The 12789-nt window shown below is 33.9% G+C and overlaps 1 non-coding gene across 1 annotated transcript; it reads left to right on the top strand.

Annotated features, from left to right (window-relative positions):
- Positions 1 to 2045: 2045 nt before the first annotated feature.
- Positions 2046 to 2177, top strand: LOC126032733 (small nucleolar RNA SNORA51). The gene has a single exon (XR_007503951.1). It is a non-coding gene; the product is annotated as a small nucleolar RNA SNORA51 (small nucleolar RNA).
- The last annotated feature ends 10612 nt before the right edge of the window (positions 2178 to 12789 follow it).

Here is a 12789-nt window from a genome sequence, read left to right as displayed (position 1 = left end):
TCTTGTCCACATATACATTGTGAGCACATACATTTTTAAACCTATTTTTTTAAATCTTTTTTGGGTAGGTGACCTGCTTTTGTTTTCCTCTCTGTCCACCCCCAAAGGCACCAACAATATAACGTAGCACCATTTCTCTCTGCAAAGGCACACTAAAAAAAGGGGAAAGCTTTCACATAAAAAAGAGCTTTTATCTACTAGAGATAGAAACTCAGAGTTGTTTACAATACAGGGATAACTCCTACCTTGAAAATACGTCATGTGGAATCAACTTAGACCTCAGGAGATTAGATCCCATCCATCCAACCTTGAACCCTGGATCCCAGTCACAGAAATGGCACAGTCCTTCAGAACAGCTGCAGGTAACAAATCCCATCCGGAACAACCTTATTACTGCTGGAACACCAACGAGTGCCAGTTCTGATACGATATCCTGACACCGAGGAAAGGGGGAACAACTTGATTTAAGAGCAGGTTATCCTGCCCTACCAGCCACCGATAAGACAAAATCAGAAGATTTGTCACCCGCTGGTAGGTCCAGAAGCCAAAAACGCGATTTATAGAGGACTGGCTGCTAGAACCATGACCAGACTGTACATATCTTGGGACCAATAAAAAATTCCTAGCCTAGGGTTTGAGCTACGACCTGCACAACAACCATGATCCCCAGTTCCAAAGGTCTGGCAGAGACAACTGTAACAGAATGGGGCTTCTGGAAACGCAAGGAAAGGCGTTATCCTAGGTGCCATCCCAGGGTTATGCCAAGACCAAGACCACCAACCACAGAAGATGGACTGGAGTGACACTGAGGGAACAGAACTTCTACAACCACAAAGACTGACTTCATCATAAGTCCCACCCCTGTAATTGTGCAGATACTGAGATCTCTAGATACAGAGGTCTCACTATAACACCCAGGATAGTGCAGAAGCCTCCCAAACTCCACAAATGCACCACCGGGAGAATAAAGGATCATGAACAGAGTCTATAGTTGATCCCATGATAATATACTCCAAGGGCGTAGAAACCCCATATCTCTTAGGCCATGTGAATCCCTTTTTGAATGACCCCAATATTTACTGTGCCTGGGCAGGAGGGAAAAAAATACATTGTTTATTTTTTATATATTACTTTTTATCTTCATGTACTACTATTATTATTTTTATTTACCTATCTATTTTTGGTCGATTTCTTTGTTTTAGTGTGGTTATTGAAGTTATTGCCCCCCACTTATCTTTTTTTCTCCTTTTTTTTTCTTCTTCTTTTCAGATTTCTGGGTGGCACCCGGCAGTGCTCAGGGATTATGCCTGGCTCCAGGCTCAGAGATTGCTCCTGGTGGGCACGAGGGACCATGTGGGGCGCAGAGATTCGAGCTGATGACCTCCTGCATGAAAGGCAGACGCCTTGCCTCCATGTGATCTCTCTGGCCCCTTCTTTTCCCTCTTCATGGGCTCTGCCATGATGCCTATCTCAAGACCACGGCATTTTTTGTTTGTTTGTTTGTTTGTTTGTTTTGTTCTGTTTTTGTGGTGCTTAGCGTTATTGTTGGAACTCTTAATAGATATTTGACACTTCATTTCGTAGGGGTGGACTGTTTCACCTTCTTTTTCTCCTTCGTCTCTCAAACCAATGGCGAGAGCCTCTAGAAGAATTCTGCTTATTCCCGGCGTATTAGACTTTTACCCCAGTTTATTATTTTTCTCCTCTTCAAACAAAACCACATAACTTGAACTAGCTAGTCCTGTCCCCCAATTAGAGGGGGAAATAAAGGAGGCATCAGGACCAACAGGTGTAAGACTACGAAGTAATAAGATAGGTACAGAGGGGACCACATATTCTAGCAGCCCTGGGGGTGAGGGAAGAGGATATGGAAGGTAGGACAAAAACGGAGGAGTAGGGAAGACAAACCGGTGATAGGAATCCCACCTGATTTTATGTAAATATGTACCTAAAATATTATTGTCAACAATATGTAAGCCACTATGATCAAAATAAAAAGTATGTTAAAAAAATAAAAAATAAATAAAAAAGACATGAAAAGATAAGGCCTCCTAATTCTTACCACAGACTGCGTTCATAACACTGACTGTATAGAAAGCGGAGGTACAGGAAATACACTCCATATACACCTCAACCCAGGCTCTTTGCCTGGTCGTATTGTGACTTGGGGTACAAAATAAATAAATGAATAAATAAAATGGAAATCATTTTACATGACTCTCTTAATATGAAAAATCATGTAAATAGCTAATTGTATATTATGAAAATGAATCTTTGAGGTTGAAGATAAATATAATAAACGTTATGAATGTTATGAATTTAAAGATGTCAGTATAAACTTAATTAAGGGATTATTTCTTCCACCCATGTATTAGTGCAATAAAATTGTTCATAACTCCTCAGGAAAAAGTAAAATTAAAGATATTTGCAAAGTAAATGATCATGATTAGATGTATATACCAAGAAATTTCTGGTTTGTTAGTGATATGACATTTATTTTAAAAAGGACTTTAAATGACTTTAATGACTTTTTAAAATAAATGTCATATCACTAACAAACCAGGAATTTCTTGGTATATACATTAAAGTCCTTATAAGTTCATTTAAACATTATACTTTGAATTATATAATATTTTCCAATGAAAGTTTACATTTTACCAAGTACAAGTAATAAAATATTTCAAATACAAAATAATGAGTGATAGAGGATGCAATTCAATTATTATTACAGAGAGAGAATAATCTTTTTTATAACATATTTTCCGGTGTATACGATGACCAGGCGTATAAGACGACCCCCTAATTTTACAATTAAAACATAGGTTTAGGCCTATATTTGCTGTATAAGACAGAATGATCCTTTGCTGCAAGTGTATCTTCCACAGTGAGCCTATCACAACAAGCAAATGTCCAAAGGTTATAATGTAATAGACGTCCTCTCTGACTCTGGCCAATCTGAGCAGGCTTTTTACACTGTAGATTCGGGTACAGACACTGTATAATTTGCATCCATAAAAAGCCTGCTTGGATTGGCTGAGTTAGAGAGGCGGTCCGAGCAGCCTGGCAGTGATTGGTGCAGGATTGAGTTGGAAAATTCGTTATGTGGCAATATTCAGACAATTTTCATTTAGCGGCATATTGAAACATTTTTTGGGATATACTCGGCGTATAAGACGACCCCGATTTTCGGTTGACTTTTTTTTTGTTTCAAAAGTCGTCTTATATGCTGGAAAATGTGGTACATCTTGACTACTGTGCTAACAGTTTTACATATTTTAAATTTCAGCATGTTTATGTAAATAAAAATATTAAACTAGATAGGTGTACTTAAGAACAAAATGTCCAATTTAAATATTGGCTTTGGACTACACCTGACTTCTCAGGGCTTACCCTTACTCTTCTCTAAGTTCACTCTTGGAAGAGCACAAAGGACTATGTGTATTATATGGGAATGAAACCTGTCTGCAGCATACACTCTGCCCCCTATACTAGCTCTTAATCAAAAGCTCTCAATTTTGTCTAGTTATCATATATCTCAGCTTTTCATGATCAACCAACTACTTGTTTTATCTCATAACCTTCTTCTTAGTGATAATTATCTTATATTCATCAGCTTCAAAGAATATTTTTCTCTTTGACAGACACAGAGTTGCATTAAAAATCATTATTTGATTTGAATATCATTATTTGATGGTTCATTGAGCTTTATGTATGAGTGACTATAGAACACTAACTCCAAAATCATTGTGGCAATCATGAAAATAAGCTATTTTAATGATATAAGTTTAAAATATAAGCCTTCCTATACAGACAAATACACATATAGACATATACATATACACATATACATATACAAACATAACACTCATATAAAATAGAACAGAACACTGAAACTCATTTTTAATATTCTAAAAAGCCAAATACCTGAAAATATTTATAGAAATATTTATAACACTATTTTAGTATAATATATCTAGCTTTTTATTTTCATGAAAAAAAAACAGGATGTCTAAGCCATTGGAAAACATGAAATAAAAAATGAAAAGGTGATTACTATGGTGGCGAGAGAATGATACCTATTCTTTGATCTGCATAATTTTATCCAGAAAGAATGAAGAATTTTATTACCACCATCCAACTGAAATCTCATACTGAAGAGAGTTTTAAGGAGTTATTGTTTTTACTCTAGTTTTTCATGCAAATGTGCACTATTATATCTTGGAATTCAGTGTATATTCAATATCATCATAGAATAGGATACTGTATATGCTATCTGTATTAGTTGTGGCTAAGCAGAAGGAAATTTAGAACTAAATCTTTCATAATTGTTCATATACATTAGTCGCACAGGTTCTATGATGGCAAGTGAACTAAGAGAAATAGTTTTGGCCAAAACGATTCATTCTTTAATTATTTAATAAATATTTTCAGAAAGATTGCATTGACAAATGAATTACAAGTAATAAGTTGGTCTTAAATATAATTATATGTAGAGTTCAAGCGATTGAATAAGAGATGTAGTCAGACCTCTGGAGAGAGAATATGAAAGAATTAATGGAGAGAATAATTGAAGTGTTAGTAATAAGCAAGGAAACCACCTACATTTTACTAACAGCTTTGGTCCTCCTCAGGCAAACTTAATGATTGAAGAAATTAGGAATAGATAAGGACTTCTTTGGAAATATACAAGAGTCTGTAATATAAGACATCACATAGGAGGTGCTCAATAACCCTAATGTGAAACTTCATACTTCCCTAAATGATCTGTCATTTTGAGAAATGTGAAAAAATACAGAAAAATTAAGAACTCTAAAATATTGGGAACTTCTTAGAATATATATATTTTTATCTCAGGGGTTACTCTTGGCTCTATGCTCAGAAATCGCTTCTGGCAGGCTCAGGGGACCATATGGGTTGCCGGGATTTGAACCACAGACATTTTGCATGCAAGGCAAATGCCTTACCTCCATGCTATCTCTCTGGCCCCAAGTCTGATCATTTTTATTTCCACTAAATGGTCATATGACTGTATGGTCTTGGTACCATCCATTTTAAGTTTCTACAACACACAGTGGTAAGAACTCCCTGGCTCTGCTTTTATTCACTCCAGGTGGCTCTGGAGGAGTCATAAGTGGGGAAAAGTTTCAAAATATTAGTTATTCTTAATAATTTGCAAGTTGGAAAAATGGTGAAAGGGAGCTAGAACAGAGGCAGAATAAATGGACTGTTTTAATTGGATATTGCTACTTGTAGTAGTTGCAATGTAGTAATAATACATTCTTTGAAGAGGCAAACATTTTGAGCCTTAAAACAGTCATATAGAATGTTTTTCCAATTAAAGAATAATTTTCATTTAGAATATTATCCTTGATATAAGGAAAGACAAATAGCATGCTCTATAATTATTTAACAGCAAGATATTAATCAAACAATGTATATTTAAGAAAATGAACCTATGTATTTAACTTGCTAACTTTATTTTCTGATGAGATTCACAAAGATATCATAAAAGCCATGTTCATGTATAGATAAAAAGAATGACATATGGGAAACTATCTGAGAAACATGTAGGATTGTATAAGGAAATTAATGGGCATACGTAAAATAGCTCAGAACTCAATATTAATGACTCATTAAATCAGATGTAAAGTGATGGTGCTTTAATATTTTAGGGAATGAGGTAATTGGCCTATACTTATTTTCTTTATTTTTTCAATTGTTTTTGACATGTATATTAAGCTTTATCTTTTGAGAAAATCACCTTCATATAATGTATTTATATTCTATTACAGTTTAATAAATTGCAACAAACATAATTACTCAGAATACCTCACTTACTGGCTAAGTTCAATGTATTGGAGAGAAAACATTTTGTTTTTGTACATGTAAGGAAGAAATGTATTTTATTTCCTTTGCCATTACCTAGTCTCAAACATAAGCTTAGACTCATGGCTACTTATTTCTATTTTAAAAACCAACCAAGTTATATCTCATTTTGTTTCTGTTCTGTGGTTACTACTTTTGAAAAAAAAAATATTGTGATTACATTGAGAATACTTCAGTAATACAAGATCATTTCCTTCCTCAATATTCGTAACTTTCATAGCACCTTATCATTATAACATTGTATAGCCAGATTCTTGAGTGCATATTGTATTAGATTCTATTTAGAGTATTCCATATAACACATTCTATCTCATATGAAAAATAAATACATCTCAGACCATTTACTCTGATGCTGAAAAATACTACAGGGTGAGTAGCTATAACTGATAGACATGCATTTCACACATATTTATAAGTAGAGTAGGTCCAAGTAAAGCTATTAGGAGAGTCCTTGTTTGAACAAACTTATTTTTCTGAATTAAATATTGCTGCTGTTTTGCTGCTCATGGTTGAAACTGCGATTTTTTCTGAGTCTTCTTTTGTAAATCTCACTCAAGTAATTTTAAATACATGACCCAATAATTTCTCAAATTTCTCAATAATTTCTTAATAATAAATTGAGAATAAATAATAAATAAATTCTCAATAATTTCTCAAATATATATCTGAATATAACATCATAATTTAGGTTTTTTTCTTTTGAATTTTGGGCCACTTCTGGTGATGCTCAGGGGTTACTCCTGGCTATGGACTCAGAAATTGCTCCTGGCTTGAGGGACCATATGGTATGCTGGGGATCAAATTAGGGTTCATCCATGGTCAGTGTGTGTAAGGCAAATGCCTTATTGCTGTTCTAAAGCTCTGGCTACATAATTTAGGTTTTTTTATGCTGATGTGATTTATTCGTTCTTTCCATGTGTTTTGTGTGTGTGTGTATGTGTTTAAACTTTGTCTTTCTTAAAAATGTTATATTTAAGCACCATGATTACAAACATATTTTTAATTATAAAAAAGAACACCCCCTTCACCAGTGCAACCTTCCCACCACCAATGCCCCCATCACCTTCTTACCCCAAACCCTGACTATATTCAAGACAGGCATTCTATATCTCTCACTACCATTGTCATGATAGTTGTTAGTGTAGTTATTTCTCTAAGTGAGCTCACCACTCTTAGTGGGAAGCTTCATATCATTGACCAGCCCTTCCAGCTCTTATCGCTATTATCTCTGGGTATTATTACAATATTGTTTTTTTATTATTTTTAAATCCCACAGATTAGTGAAACTATTATGTCTCTATCGCTCTACCTCTGACTTATTTCAATCAGTGTAGAAGTTTCCATGGCCATTCATGTATAGGAAAATTTTATGATTTCATTTTCCTGATGGCTACATTGTATTTCATTGTGTATATATACCAAAGTTTCTTTAGCCACTCATCTGTTTTGGGAATTTTGGTTGTTTCCAGATTCTAGCTATTGTTGCAATGAATATAGGTGTGCATAAAGCATATTTTTATTGTGTTTTAGTGTTTCTAGTGTATATACCTAAGAGTAGTATAGCTGGATCATATTGGAGCTTAATTTCCAGTTTTTTGAGATATCTGCATATTTTTCCATAAAGGCTGGACTAGAGAGCAATAGTACCAGCAGTGAATCTTTCTCCCCACATCCCAGTCAGTACCTATTGTTCTTTTTTTTAAATAATTTTATTGTGACGAAAGTAAATTATGAATCTTTCACAGTAATAATTAGAGTACATAGTGACAGTGAATCAAGGACATTCCCACCACCAGTGTTGTCCTCCCTCCACCCCTGTTCCCTACATGCATCCCAATCTTCCTCATTTGCCCTTTGAACTTCTAGTGTAATTATCCCTTCTGTTATAGCTTGTTGTAGATTGGGTATCAATTCTGTTGTTGTTGACTTAGGTTTAGTGTTTAATTATGATAAATTTTTTTCCACTCAAGGTTCATATGACTGTTTGATCCTGGTACCATCCATCCCCCCCTACAATTTATGAGGCAGAACAAGATGATTCAAGTTGTGTGGTTCTGGGCTGGAGCTGTGGTGCGGAATGATAAGGTAGAGCACATAGCCAGGAGTAACCCCTGAGCATCACTTTGTGTCCCCCCCAAAAAAAAAAAGTTATGTGGGTCTGTTGGAAGAAGAAAAAACACTGGGAGATGTTGGTATAGAGGTTATAAACAATCTATTTAAAAGAAGAAAAAAGTGAAAGAAGAAAAGCATAACAAAAACAGACAATAAAAAAATAACAACTACAAAAAAAGTACATTAGCAACAACAAAATCAACAACCAAATAACAGTCATAAAAAGAGATCAAAAAAGAATATAAAAAAACTAAAAAAAAAAGAGAAAATTTAAAAAAGGGGGGGGGAAGAAAAGGTTGCAAGGTTTTGTGACATTTTTTTTTTTTGAAAAGGCACAGTAAGTAAGGGGATGTAAGAAAGGAAATTCCCTTGATCTAAGAGATTCAGTGTTTCTCTGCCCGTGAAGCGCTCTGTCATAGGAACAACCACAGGCTCCATACATGCTCATTTTCATATCCCAAGGTCTTTTTATGGTGCTAGGAAACTTTCATCTCAGTTGTGGATAATAAAATCAGGCCTCTGTAGCTAGAGATCTTGGCATTTGCACAGGTCATAGGACAAAGCTGTGACAGTCTCTGTGGTGTAAGATGGGACCATTGTTGTTTTGATTTGTATCTCCGTGATGATTAGTGTTGTGGTTCATGTGGTTCCTGATGAGTCATATGGTTCATGTGGTTCATAATGATTAGTTTTTGTGCTTTTTGGACATTTGTATATCTTATTTGAATTAGTGTCTGTTTATTTCTTCACCCCATTGTAGATGTGGTTATTTAGGATACTTTATTTCAGAATATGAATGTTTGATAACACAAATATTTAGTGTATAATATACTCACATGTAAAAAATAAAGTTCATTGTGAATGTACAGCAGGTAAAAATCAGAACAATATTAAATAGGATAATTTATAATGTGAATAACAAAGTATAAAAAGAAGCAAAATAAACAATTTAAATAGAAAATGAGCACAATTCTGAAGCTATAATGCTTAAAACTTCTAATAGGTACATCAAAAAATCTTTATCATCATTTTGTGTTAAGGAAAATAAAACAAATGAAATAACTTCCATTTCTCATTGTTGACAATGAACTACATAAAAAATATAAAAGTGTGGTGAGGTCATCCAATGGTTTTCAACATTTTACTTTTAAATGCCAACACCAATTATAATGTAGATGATTGAAAAATAATGTAACGTGAGGAATAAAAAATGATCATAATTAAGTTAATTTTATATATTAATTTTTCTTTTTATTATTTTTATAAATTTATACAACTTAAATACTTATATTATTTTGTCTTGAATAATAGAGATACATATGAAAAAGATTTTTTTGAGTTTTTTTGGGTTTGTTTTGTTTGCTTCCTTTTGTGTCACACCCTACAATGCTCATACATCACTCCTGAATTGTCATCAAATTGTGGTCAGTATGTGATAAAAGTTTTGTAGTATTTCTCCAGTTAGATACATATTTTATTGAAATTATTAACTTTTTTACTATGTTAGTTAAGGATTAACACTTTTGGAATACTAAAATAGTATTAATGTCTGAAATCAAAACATTAAAAGTGAACAGTTTAAAATAATTTTAAACAATAATTTTAGGTGAGCTTAATATTTTAAATATAAACATAAATTAAATTAAACATAAAATTAAATATAAACATAAATTAAATTAAACACAATAAATTTTATGTTAATCTACATTATAGTATAGCTTGAATATTGCATTATATTTTATATGAGATATAAAACTTGTGTGCATATACATACACATTTTTTCTTTTAACATACATTTAAAATGTTTTTATCTCAGTTTTACAGACCTTTGTTTAGGAAACAGGCAAGAATTAATAGGTTCAGGTAAATTAATGTCCTACAACAATGCCTCAGGTTTGATTAAACTTAATGGATTTCTGCTATAAACATTTATCTACAAAATAAAACATAGGTTTTCTTAAAGTTACTGGGTAGGAGTTAACCTGGAGGTATATATGTTGAAAATCACTGCATTAATTACTTAGGGAAAACCACTTTTTGATAACTAGTCAATATAATCAGTTCTAAAACTTAAGAGAAAAAGAAAATAATGCTTTAAAACCCAGAAAAATTTAATTGAAAAATAGTTTACATTTGATTTTATAAATGTGTGTACATGGCCAGTAGCTTCAGAAATTTCTAGGAAAATAACAAGTAGAAATGGAAAGGAATTGAAGAGCCCTTATAATTTCCCAAATTCAGGTATTCTATAAACAGATGATTGACACTCATGGTTATTGGGCATATGCATAAATTAATGGCTGCAAAATATATAAACTAGCATACTCATAATTCAATTACAAAATTTCAATATAGTCAGTCAATACAAATAAAGTCAAACATTAACAAGGCTCACTATTTCTCTTTTCTTCATTTATGTAAAGAGTTAGTTGATAATTTGCAACATCAAAATCTTTATGAAAGCTCTTCTCCAAATTATCATCATATAAACATGGAACCTGTCATTATAATTGTGTTTCCTAAATTTTTATTTCCTCTTGAGCATTTTTGTACATAGTTAATATTATTAGTATTTTTGCGGGGTAAAGGTTTTAAATAATGCTCAGGAAGTCTTTGGACACTTTCTGATGATTTTCAGTCAAGAATGATTAAGGAACACACACTAAGGTATAGTGGTGCATTGCTGTGCTGGTTTTCCCTGTACTTCCTGGGCTCTGTTATGATCAGTCACCATGTCATGATCAGGTACCACTGAGACCAAGCCCAGCAAAGCTATTTGGATAAATGGTACTACAAAGACAATAGGTTTTGTTTTCTGTTTGTTTGTTTTCTTTTGTTCTTTTTTGATTTTTGTTCTTATAAATTCTTAAGCCCCGTGTGGTTTTCCAAGCAGAAGATAAACATTTTAAAGTGAATCTATGGCATATATGCAAAGCAATTTAGAACATGAAGGTATGAAAATGGAGAGATAGCACAGTGGTAGGGTGTTTGCTTGCACACAGCCAATCCAAGATAGATGGTGGTTTGAATCCTAGCATCCCATATGTTCCCCTGTGCCTGCCAGAAACAATTTCTGAGCACAGAGCTGGAGTAATCCCTGAGGGCTGCCGGGTGTGACCAAAACAAAACAAAAGAAGAACAACAGCAAGAAAAGAATATGAAGGTAAAGTGTTTCATTGCTAATGACACTAGAAACATAATTGTCTGTGAACCTGAATAAAGAGATTATCAGTTAAAAGAAATGATCTCAGTACTATAGCTCATGACAGTTCAATATTTAATGTCATTGCCTCTTTCTTTCTCCAAAAAATTAGCAAAATATCTATATATCCATTTCTTTAAACAGAACATAGCAATAAGATAATTTAATATCAGTTAGACTTATTAAAATTTCAGATGTTGGTGATTATTACTAACATAAATTCCAGAAGACTAAATTTGGGATAAGGAAGGAGTTATTTTAAAATAAATTGAATAAAAATGAAGATGACGGCAGTTGAGTAGGAGTAAGTTCAAGAGTAAACACCTTTGAAAATGTACCAATATTTATATGCCTATATTCCTATATTGAATATAACATCTCAGATTAGATTATGGCAAGTGAAAATGGAACATAGTGCAAGGTCAACAACACTTGAGAGTAGCATACAATCAATAGAAATGATAAATTTTAGCCAGCTCTAGAGAGCAATATTTCAGTTTCATCAGATGAAGGAAGTATAAATGTGTCAGATTGGAGCTATGTGGCATTAGGAAATCACATTTTATCTCTGAGAAATCAATTTATATCACCAATATGATAGACAATCTCTTGAAATACTGCTGAGTATCCTATTTTTCTTTTTGGGCACACTACTTTCACTCAGTATCATTGGCTACTGATTGAGCATTGATGTTTTGTTGTGATCATGTTGCTGAAAAGTGGCATGGTGAAAAGTACATTAAATTTAGAGTGGTTTTTTGAGAATAGAATTGTATGTGATGAATTGCTTTAGGAAAATAATATAAAGGCCACAAAAGATATGGGTTCTATAGTTTTCAATTTTGTTCTAATAAAATTGTAATAATGTGAATACTTTCTCACAGTCCAGTTGCTATTTCTATATAGAAGTTAAACTATGGAGGTGAGCCATGAGTTCCCGGGACAGGGCAGAGGGAGTGTGTGGAGTCTCTGACAAGAGCACGTGGAGGGCACCTATTCAAGGGAGCCGTGAGCCCCTGAGACAGACCAGAGGAGGGTGGGAAGGCTGTTGATCTGAGCGTGTGGTGAGCGCCCACCCAAAGGAGCCCACTCTTTGACATAGCATGTTTTCTTCTCTGTCCACCCCCAAATCCACCGACAATATAAAGTAGCACCATTTCTCCCTGCAAAGGCACACTAAAAAAAAGGGGAAATCTTACATATAAAAAAGAGCTCTTAGCTACTAGGGATAAGAACTCATACTTGTTTACAATACAGGGATATCTCCCACCTTGAAAATATGTCACGGGACCCAACTTAGACCTCAGGTGATTAGACACCATCCGTCCAGCCTTGAACCCTGGATCCCAGACATAGAATTGACAAGTTGTTCACACAGCTACAGGAAACAAATCCCATCCAGGATATCCTTAATACTGCTGGGCCACCAACAAGTGTCATCCTGACAACAAAGAAAATGGGAAAAACTTGACCTAAGAACAGGTTATCCTACCTCACCAGCTAAAGATAAGACAAAATCAGAAGACTTGTGACCCTTTGGTCGGTCCAAAAGCCAAGATTGGGATTTACAGATGACTGGCTGCTAGAA

The sequence above is a fragment of the Suncus etruscus genome, chromosome 16 (assembly GCF_024139225.1).
Source record: "Suncus etruscus isolate mSunEtr1 chromosome 16, mSunEtr1.pri.cur, whole genome shotgun sequence".
Taxonomy (NCBI): domain Eukaryota; kingdom Metazoa; phylum Chordata; class Mammalia; order Eulipotyphla; family Soricidae; genus Suncus; species Suncus etruscus.
This window is presented reverse-complemented; position numbering and strand designations above follow the sequence as displayed.